The following is a 10499-nucleotide window of genomic DNA, read 5'->3' as shown; positions in this document are numbered from 1 at the left end:
AACTTGCTCCCAGGGCACTTTTGACTCTTGCGTGTTGGCTGGCAGCAGCGATGCTGTGGTGGGAGGGACCCCCCACATGGATAGTTTCTAAGGAAACCATCCCATGCTGGGGTATGAGCAGCCTTTCCCCTCCAGTTTTCCATGTTCGGCTTCAGATGTGCTCAAAGTGGTGTCACTAGGAAAGTGTTTAATGGCTCATGCAATGTATCTTTAATTACTATTCATCCAGTGTCTTCCTGACAGATGTTCATGTCATATGTTTTAAAATAACATGCTTGTAACTCATCTTTAGGAAGTATTGGTCCAATTTTCCACTTGCAGGTTACTCCTGTGGCATATTCCACTGTGGCAGCAGTGCTATTGCTGGCGATGCCCGACCCCGCGGCAGTCCCAAGGGATGTGCCCGACCCCCGTGCAATACTAATTCCCAAGTGAGAACAGAAATTGGAAATCACCTTCCCAGTCTGCCATGGAGGCAGAGCCATGAAGGATGCTGGGGTTGCTGGGCACGAGAGACTGCCCGGGGAACAGCATGGTGACCGGCAAGGGGCAGCGGGAGCCACTGGCATGTCAGATGAGAGGAGACCACGTCAGGGACACCCGAGACGGTGTTGCCCACAGTGACACTGATGCTTTTCCCCAGGTAAAGGAGTGGATAACTCCAGTGCTGGGCACAGGCAGTGCTTCCACAGCAGGGCACCATCTCCTGGATTTGGGCCTTGCACCCAGGTGTGGGGACCACTGTACATCTCCAGTCCAGCTGGGGTGGAGGCAGTAATGTTTGGACGCAGTTTGGAATGCCCCATTAAAGCACCTTGTAAATCCCTGCCTGCAGTACTGGAAATATTCCTGTTTGCCCTGATACTCTGCTGCCTCTGAGCGGGTGCAACCGTTTCCAGCATGTGGAGGAAACTGCAGCTGTGCAGGAGTATAACGAAATAAGCCAAACTCCAAACAAGCAGAGCAAACAAACTCTTAACGTTATTTCTTGGGGAAAACCAAAAAAGTTATCAATTTTCAAATGTTTCTTGCACCTGCTAAATTCATTTGCAGCAGTGTTTTATCTTGAACAGGCAGTCACGATGAAAGAAAAATAGCTTCTTTGTGGTGATCTGGTGTGCTTGTGACAGCCATTCAGGAGATGATTTACTGCTCTGTGCTGGAAGCTGGACAGCCACACTCAGTGCTCACCCGGCATGAAGTTGCTCTCCATCGTTTCCAAACTTCCTTGAAAGAGCTAAGTACTTTGCCACCTATTTTCTCTTTCAAAAAACTATCAGAGTGGGGTTTTGCACATGTTGGCCATGCCAAGGAAAATAAGTCCTCACTGGGAATTAGAGGCAGCGGGCCATTGGCCCTGGAGATTATTACAGGGTGTCCAGTTCCAGCAGCTGACAGCACCGTAGGAAATTTCAGAATTTTTTTGCTGCCACGCAGTGGATTAGCACATCAGCATAATGTCAGGAGGGAAAACGTAGAAAATATGACCCATGTGCTATTAAAATAGATTAAGCGGAAAGCTTTGCTGGCGTCGGGCTGTCCCGGGGGACTGGTGCTGGAGGAACAGCCCATGCTTTCCACTTTGGGGCCACCAGCTGCCTCTGCTCTGCCTATGTGGCCTCGGCCACAATTTTCCACTCCCCTTCGTGGGAGGGAGCCATGAACGGGATGCAGTCCAGAGCCCGGTATTGCAGCCCTGGTCAGCCCTGGCCTGGGGCGAACAAGAAGCAATTTTTTTCAAATAAGTTTGGACTCCAACAAAAGTAGGGAAGCCACGGCTGCTTCTGACAACGTTATCCTCAAAGGAGCCAGTGGTGGCCTCCAGCACTCGCAGGCACAGCCCACGCTTCCCTGGAAACAAGGTGAAAATGAATTTGGGGAAGCATGAACTTCTCCGCAGAGCAAAGCCCCCAGCTCCATGGCCTGGGATCAGACCTTGTTTTCGGTCAGTCAGGCAGCAAAGGTTTCACCTTCAGTGCAGGATAACCACCACGTTGCCATGCCCTTTTGTGGCGGCTGCTCAGAGCGAATGGCATATCATTTTGTCAAGACGCACGTGCTGTTTTCATGTGCTATTTGTTTTGGTGCTAAAAGAGGAACGATGAAAGAGGAAAGTTTTTACTGGTTTGCCTGAGCAGTGGAAAGGACATGTTCCCACCTACCTCTCTCTGTCCACGGTCAGCGTGGTGCCTTCCAGCCCACCACCGCTACTCCCCGCCCCATATCGGCCTCAGGTCCCCCAGTGTATCTACAGAGGACAGTACGGGAAAAGAAGCCCCTGAAGTGATTTCTGTTCACGACAACCTTTCTTGCCCCCGAAAGGGTGATTGATAAGGCAGCTGAGGTTGGAGGAGTCCCAGAAGAAAAGCACCTCTTGAGGGAAGGATCTTGAAGCCAGAAAGAAAGCGAAGCACTGTGCGTTCTGAGACTGGCTGGGAAGGTGGTTGCCCAAGAAGGAGCAAGCCTTCCCACTGTTTCATTTCAGGCGATCAGAGATTTTTTTAGCTTCTTCTCAAAGAAAACCAGAGAGCCACTCAAAACTACCTACATCCTTAACTCCTCTGAGTTATTCAGTCTAAAGTGAACAACTCAAGAGCAGCACACTGCAGTGGCCAGCCGCTTACACTAAAGGAGTGACAACGTACAAGTCCAGCCGTGCTTTACACGTGCTCTCCCTTCCCTTGTTTGCCAGCGTACAGATGGGCTGCACTGGGCTAGAGGAAAAGCTGTGCTGCCAGAAGACGTGCAAACAGCAGCACAGGCAGGATCCCTTCTGCTGGAGGCAGCGAGGTCCCTCTGCAAGCAGTAGATGGCCCCGAGACAGTCCAGAGCCATTCACCGAGCAAGAAGAAAAGGAGAACGCAGGCTCTCCAGGTTTCCAGCTTCTCCCAGCAGCGCAAAGGGGAGGTGGAGCTTTAGGTATTTCTAGGAAAGGTAGGGCCAGTTACAAACATATTGACTTGAGGATGTCCATACAAAGAGAAGAGCACTTTTTATGTTGGCTAAAGCTGGAGCATTAAAGAGGAGGCTCCACGCTGGGGACAGATTTCAGGGAAAACAAATGATTTCACTCAAGTGTATGATAAGCTGCTTGAACAGCCAGGAGCAGGATGTCAAATGATAGATTGTCTCCACTATTGGAATTGGAAGATGTGATTGTAAATCTCAGGATTGTGGCAGAAGAGCAATGATCTAATGCCACTAAGTCGAGGCAACTCAGAAAGAGGATGCGGTTGTGGCATAGTGAATTCAGAGCAGACTAAAGTCACTACGCCATGTCCACATCCCAGTGAAGTCCTGCTAAACCCTGCTTTGGGTTGCATTAAGGTAGAGATAAAGGGGACAGGAATCAAGGCAATTTATCTCAGACAGACACCTGTGGAGTACCCAGATGGAAAAATCAGACCAGGTCTCCCCAGGGCTGAAGGCCGTCCTAGCACCTGTCCTCAGATAAAAGATTCCTGCAGTCACTGAGTCCGGCTCAGGCTGTAAGCAACATGTTAGGATTTCCTAACCTGAGCACTCAGCTAGTGAAAGAAATTAATGCTGACCCTGATGTAAAGATATGACCTTGCCCTCCTATAGGGAAGGACGTCACTGATGGTATTTAGACAGGGCTGGGACCCTACCTGTAAGAAAATCTGATGCAGATTGGTTTTGCTTGAGAAGTTGTAGCTTGCTGATGGAGAAACACCCGAAGCTGGGAAACAGATATCGGGTAAATATTGCTCTACCCAGAGCACGGGTTGGGTTGTAAAACAGCTGTCTCTTCTCTGTGGGAACAAATTCTCCAGAGGTGACTCAGCAGTCAGTGGGATGAGAACCAGACACTCATTGTTTTTGCACGATGGGCAAAGCCGCGACTTCAATCTGTGTCCTCCAGGTGAGGGCTTCAACCTCCAGCAGAGCCTTACTGATGAAGGAGATATGGTAACTGAAAATCAGGATGGATGACATAAAAAATATGAAAGCCAAAATGAACAAAGTGCAGTGGCACATGATGAAAGCATCAGCAACTGTAGGCAGCAACTTGGAAACTCTCTGCAATACACGCTTGCTGCAGGCAGCCTGGCAGAGGCCAGCCTTTGGGGTCTAATTATAAATATTCTCAGGTTAGCTTAAATAACTACTGTCAGAATAAAGGCCTTTTTCTTCGTTAGGTCATGCTGCAAGCCCAACTCCCACAGTCCTTAAGCACTGATGTCAGAAGTTAAAGCTGAACTCTGTATAACCTCTGGGCTATAAAGGATGCCAAATGCAAAATATCTGGGAGTTTTAAAATGACATTTTATGCTAGCCCTGGATAGTTTACTTTGTACCTATACTAAGTTCAAGCCAACATTTTAAGTCTCTTTTGTTGTCCATGTAGAAGTGTAGCAGAAAGATCAAACATAGAATATTATTTTATTCTTGGAAAGCAGGCACATGGGCACTGATTCGCCAGATATTTAGCCTCTCAAATTACCCCTCCTTTAATGGGAAAGACTGAAATCCGAATACTTTGCTGAAATAGGTCTACCTTTGGCTAGCACTAGATGACTGTAAGATTGTGCAAGATTGCTAGACTTTCAGCTCATACTTTCATCTTTAAGGCTGCTGTTCAAGCAAGATAACAAACTGGCAGAAACTGCTGTGCAAGGCACTGGTGGACATGCAGAATACCCAGTTGTTCTCTTGGAGGAGCCACTGGCATATGAATTGATGTGTTGAGCGTGTCCTGAGGAACATGTTAATGTCATGGCACAGCAGGATTAGTAACACCTACTTTATTTTTGCTGATTACGGGGGGGTTTTTTATACTAAATAAACTAATCTTGATCAACTTGCTTAGCTTGCCAAATTTCCATCCCCACCCACACCCTTGTATGTTGACCCCTGTTTCTAGAATAGCAGTAAAATCCTTCACCACAGTCCCCCACCATACAGAGAAATGACCAGACAGCAGAGATGAAGCAGAAAATGCAGTATCCAGTTACTCAGGACTATCTGGTTTTGCCATCTAGCAAGCTTGACTAGGTGATTGCGACAAAGAAATGCATTGCGCAAGGTTTTCTCAATGAGGTAAAAACTCCTGCATTACAGGACACCCGCGTCCAGGCAAGCACAGTCTTGGGCTAATTAAGTAATGATGTTGCAGGGACATGAGTTAGAAATGTTGGGGAGGTACTGGAGGTGGAGATGGGTTGATATCCAAGCAAAACTCAAATCTTTTGGAAGGAGTGAAGACTGGTTTCAGTAAGACGATGATACCCTCTCCCCAAGCCGGACGGTCCTGTGCTCAGGCCGACACACCACGGGGTGAGGAGGAGGTGGTCTTCTGCCGTATGCAGCCATGAGGTGCCATCACCTGGTGCAGGCTTCCCAGTCTTTCCTGACCTGAGTTCCTTCATATCTTCCAGTGGCAGACACTCACTGCGTAGTGAGTTTAAGCGCACTGGTGATCAGCTTATTTTTCTTAATTGCATTCATGACCACTTGAAAGTAACTCATAAATCTCCATGGCTCTGCAAGGTTCAGGTTAAAATTGTTATTCCAATACACACGAGCTATATGAAACGTGCTTTTCCTTAGGGGCACCTTTTGGGGGTTTATTCCATGTGATGTTTGCGCATCCCTACTTCAGCCCTGCAGATGTGCAGCCTTTTCTGCTGGGCAGCAGCAACTAGCAGATTTAGAGCATCGCTGACTGTGTTCAGTCCTGTTGGAGACACATCACTCCCTGCTGCTGTCCCACCCCCCAACCCTTTTCTTTTCTCCTTCACTATGTATGCAGTTCAGGTAATTTGTGTTTTTGAAGGGGGGAGAATGAGCTGCAATTACTGCCCAAGAAAAAACATTAAGAGAAGATGCTCTCAGAGACCTGGGTGCTGGTCATATAACAGCTGGGTTAAGAAAGGTACTAAGCAAAACACTTAAGAGGTTCTCCTGCTGAATAAATAAATACTCCTGCTCTTCTCCCTCCGTGAGAACGTAAAGTGCTAGGATGGCTGGAGCCAGTGCTTTTTGTGTTTCCCAGCCCTGAGTGCAGTTTTTTCCTGTGAATTTGTCCCACGTACATTTTAACAGTCACGGTCTTCAGGGACAAGGCGTTGCACACCTGAATGGCACTTTGGTGTGAACAGCCACCTGCTTTGTTCGTTCTGAACCTGATTTAGTTTCATTTAATGGAAGCACAGCCTGTTCCCCAAGGGGAACATCGTCGGGGAGCATTGACAGGGAAGGGCAGTGCCGGCGATGATGCACCAAGTCTATCCAGCTCCTTGCAAGGTAACTGGGAGCCACTGAGGGGACTCCACTGGGTCGTTAAGTTTCTTTATCTCCCCTAGATTTTTCTCTAATAGAAAAGTTATTAATATGACTTGTGACTGTTACAGTGAAGGATGGAGTGAGATCTGCTCTCCAAACATCACAACTGCCTGGACTGAGGCACTTCAAAGAACATTTAATCAGCCCCTGGCTGTCGATCAGGACCACCACTGTCCCGCTTTGATGTATTCATTATCCGGCATGTGGATACTTCCAGTAAGGCACGTCTTATACCAGCCAGGTAGGTTAGAGGAAAACTGTGCCTCTAGAAGCTATGAAAGATCACTGCTTTCCTCCAGGAAAGCTAGAGTTTCTAGCTTTGAAAAGCTCTGTAGCTAACAAGTGTGTGACTTTATCATATACACCTGTGAATGACTGACAGCAAGAGCAACCCATTTCCTATGTCTTGAATTCCTCATGACTGAACTACTGCACACCAAAAGATTGCAGAAATAATGGACTTTATGTTAAATATCATCTAGGAAGATCTGATGGAGCAGCAGATGCCTTGCATAATGTGCCCCTCCATGCTTCTCATTGGTGAGAATGCACAGTGCAGGAGCAAAGAAGCTGATACTAAACTTCTGCAGCCAATGACTTCTACCACGGTAAGACCTTCTGTCAGCTCAGAAGGCAGATACATGCATTGCCAGAGGTTTTATGTGGAAGTCAGCAGAGGGGCTGGTACCACCTGTGATGTTGTCAGCTTGGGTTTGGCGGGGAGAAGAGGAAGAAGGACCTCAGTCCAGCAGAGTTCTGACCTTAAAACTTCAGACTGGCACAAATTCTCTTCGTCTTCTTCAAAGAGATGCAAGCAGCTTATCATTCCCCTCAAGGCTTTTATGTCTGGAGGTGGCCATGCCTCCTTCTCTAATGAGAGAAAAGAAACAACCAAACAAGTAAGTCAGGCTGTGTTGGCCAACGTGTTCAACTACTCTTGTGTGTGAAGGAGAACAGGAACTGAAGAGGAATTATAAACCGACAATGACTCATGTTATGCCTTCTTGTCTTTCTTCCAGAAGAGAAAGAAGGACAAGTTTTCCCTTTAGATTCTCTAATTCACTGGGGAAAAGGGAAACCATGTTTTACTTTTAGCAGCTTTTGTTCTTGTGTGTGCGTGACCTAAGGGCACAGATAGAGCTGCGCTCCGGGGGAGCCTGGTACAGCTGACAAGCCAGACTGAACCATTGGTGTGAGCCCAGAGAATTTTCTTTCATTTCTATCATTGTGCTTGTGATTTCTGCAGGACCAAAAAAAAAAAAAAAAAAAAAAAAAAAAAAAAGAGAGATTCAAGGACACTGGAGGCAGTTTTCTGAAAACGGAAACCTGCTTTTTGCCAGGAGGATTTCCTGAGCAATCTAAGTCATTGAGGATCTTGTCTCAAACGAAGTTTTGATCTGTGGGGTATCTTCTCGTGTACAAATTGGGCTGAGGGATTTTCTTTCCTTTATATATGCTTCTTTCTAAACCTGGTCTTACAGCTCGCTAGTGAGGACTGTTGTCTCTGGACACCAGCTCAGGCTCTGATAGCTTTTGTAAGAGCATTTGTATCAAAATATTGTTGTGCTGGAGTCTCCAAGGCCATCTGGGGCTTTGCGCAGACAGGGTGCTTACAAATGAATGTGAACCAAAGCAAATCAACATTGCTTGGCAGGGATGAAATGTATTGCTAGGGTCTGTCTCTGCCAAGCTAGACTGTTTGGCTCTGGTCCCACTCTTCAGGGGGATTGTCTGTCAAAACACAATTTGGTATTGTACGGCGTCATGGTTACATGGCTCACTACTCCTTTAACCCCTCTCAGGCCTTCCGCTCTTGTTATTTGTTGAGTGGAAACCTGTGAACCTCCAACTCTTAGAGCAGACCTTGGGCTCTGGTGCCTTGCACCGGTTGTCCCTCATGCTGCTGTGTTGGTTCAGGTAGATCTTTCCCTCAGGAGATGTCAACCAGTAGATTGCAACCCTCTTGAAAGGAAGGCATTATTTCTTAATGCCATGAAATGATAAGAAGACATATCTTTGTACCATCTCATGATGGAAGCCTGGTTTCTTGTCCTAACCACCTCAAAAACCTGCTCATCCTTTCAAGGTGGGAGTGCCGCTTGGGCACTTGATTGTCTCTCCTTGATTATCCCATCCTTTCATGAGCAGTAGCTGCTGCTTCTGCTGAGCCCTGCTGGCAAGACCAGAGGCCACCCATTAGAGGACAAGCCAAGATATCAGTGTGAATGTCCTCATGGGTTTGCCAAGGGGTGTATAATCATATTGCCCTCCCCACTTCTGGACATGTTTATGAGTTCATTCAACATAAGTATGGACATAGCAAATAACCGCAGTGACTTGGCCAAAACACCACACTACAGGGAGTTCCAAGCCCATTTCATATAGTTTTTGCTATAGTAAAAATCCTCAGTAAGCACCGGTAGAAGTGCCGTCTCTCCGGCGGAGGTTCTGCAGGGCCACCTCCCGTCCTGGAGGCCCCGCAAGGGCAGCAGCAGGAGGATGTGCATATTCCCATATTCCCTTCGGGAGGTGGGTGAAGAGGCAGATCCTCAGCTGAGAGCCCAGTGAGCCTGGAGATGGCCGAGAAGAGCGGTGCCTCTCCATAGGTATGACAGGCAGCACGTGCCGTCCCGCAGGCAGGCAGCTGCCCGCACCGCTGCCCAGGCTGTCACGTCGCCTGCCAGCCTGGCACGCAGCTGCGCTGCAGCCTCGTCCCCGGCGGGCAGGGCAGCAGCAGCCTTGCACAGGCTGGGACGCCTGCGACACGCAGCCCGGCTGCCCGGGTCACGCAGCCTTGCGGCTTTCCCATCGTGCTGCACGATTTGGGTGTTTTCCTTCAAAGTTTAGGCTAGAGCACACTGGTACTGCCCGGCTCTCCCGGGCGATGTCTGCTCCAGGGGCTGGGCTGGGGGGGATCCGGGACCTGTTATCGTCCCAGCAGACTGGGGACCACAGTCCATCTGTCCTTCTCCTAGGCACGGGGCTGTATGGATGGCCCCAGGCCTCAGCTGTCTCTGACCCGAGGCGCAGCACAGCTGTGCGACCCTGGGTTGGTTTTGTTGAGAAAACTGCCGCTGCACTGTGAGAAAATACATGAACTAAAGCCAGGCAAGATAAGAAAAGTCAAAACGTAAGACAGAATTAAAGTTGGCAAGACGATGATAGCTAGCAATGCAAGGCTGCAAAAGTAAGTGCTATGTGAAAAGGGATAAACCCCTGAAGGGCTGGTTCAGTCACTACCTTGCTCTAACGATCCCTGGGCTGGAGCTTAGGAATGCTCCGAGTCCTCGGCTCAGGTGTAACTCTGATGTGAGGGTACATCCCAGGTGCTGGGCTCTGAGATAGGGGATGGATAAAGGGGCACATGAAAAAAAAAGGAAGGAAAAGAGTGGCTGGGCAAGTCATAGAGAGGGAGAGACCATGAGGAGCGCATTCAGTCCGCTGGGAGGGAGGAAGCGTGAGGAATTTGAGAAGGTGAACACGAGCATAGCCAGCTGAAGAGCCTGAGCAGCCCTGCTCGACGGCCGCCTCCCCCTCCGGCCTCTTCCACCTGCCTTGAACGACTGACTCCCTCCTCCAGAATAATCCCAGCACCCCTTTCTCTGCCAGGGCATCTTCTTTCTTGAGCTGGAAGCCCCGTGGGAGCAGGGCAGGGACAGCACCTCTCCAGCCACGTTCTGGCAGCGGTGACCTGCAGACAGCCGCTCTGGCTCACGGGCACTGGCACCCGGTACAAAGGCGTGCGAAAGGCAAGCCAGGACGCGAGGGGGTTTTGCACAGGGGTAAATAAGCGTTTGGGGCAAGGGAGGCTGAAAGCCATCTTGCTGAGCTCGCGCCAGCCCGGTGATCGGTAAGAGGCGACTAGACGTGCTGGATGTGCAATTGGGAGCTTGGTAAGGAGCAAACAGAGGTTCGGACATCCACATCGGGGTGGCGGCCAGCTACTGCAGCCTTCCCCAGGTGCAAACGTCTGTGGGGGGCCGTTCCCACGATGAGAGAGACAACGCTATGAACTTTTTTTATTTGGGCAAAACAGTTCAAGTGAAGTGAGTTAATATGTAATTATACTATACAACAAGCGCTGGCATTGCATGAGAGGTATAGTCAGGCCTCCTGTGGCTGGCAGGAGAAGCAGCTGGTGGTGACTCATGACTAAAATGTGAACAATTTTTCACTTTTAATATGAAATTTGG

The sequence above is a fragment of the Accipiter gentilis genome, chromosome 3, assembly GCF_929443795.1.
Source record: "Accipiter gentilis chromosome 3, bAccGen1.1, whole genome shotgun sequence".
Taxonomy (NCBI): Eukaryota; Metazoa; Chordata; class Aves; order Accipitriformes; family Accipitridae; genus Astur; species Astur gentilis.
The sequence above is the reverse complement of the archived record's forward strand: the minus strand, read 5'-3'. Positions refer to the sequence as shown.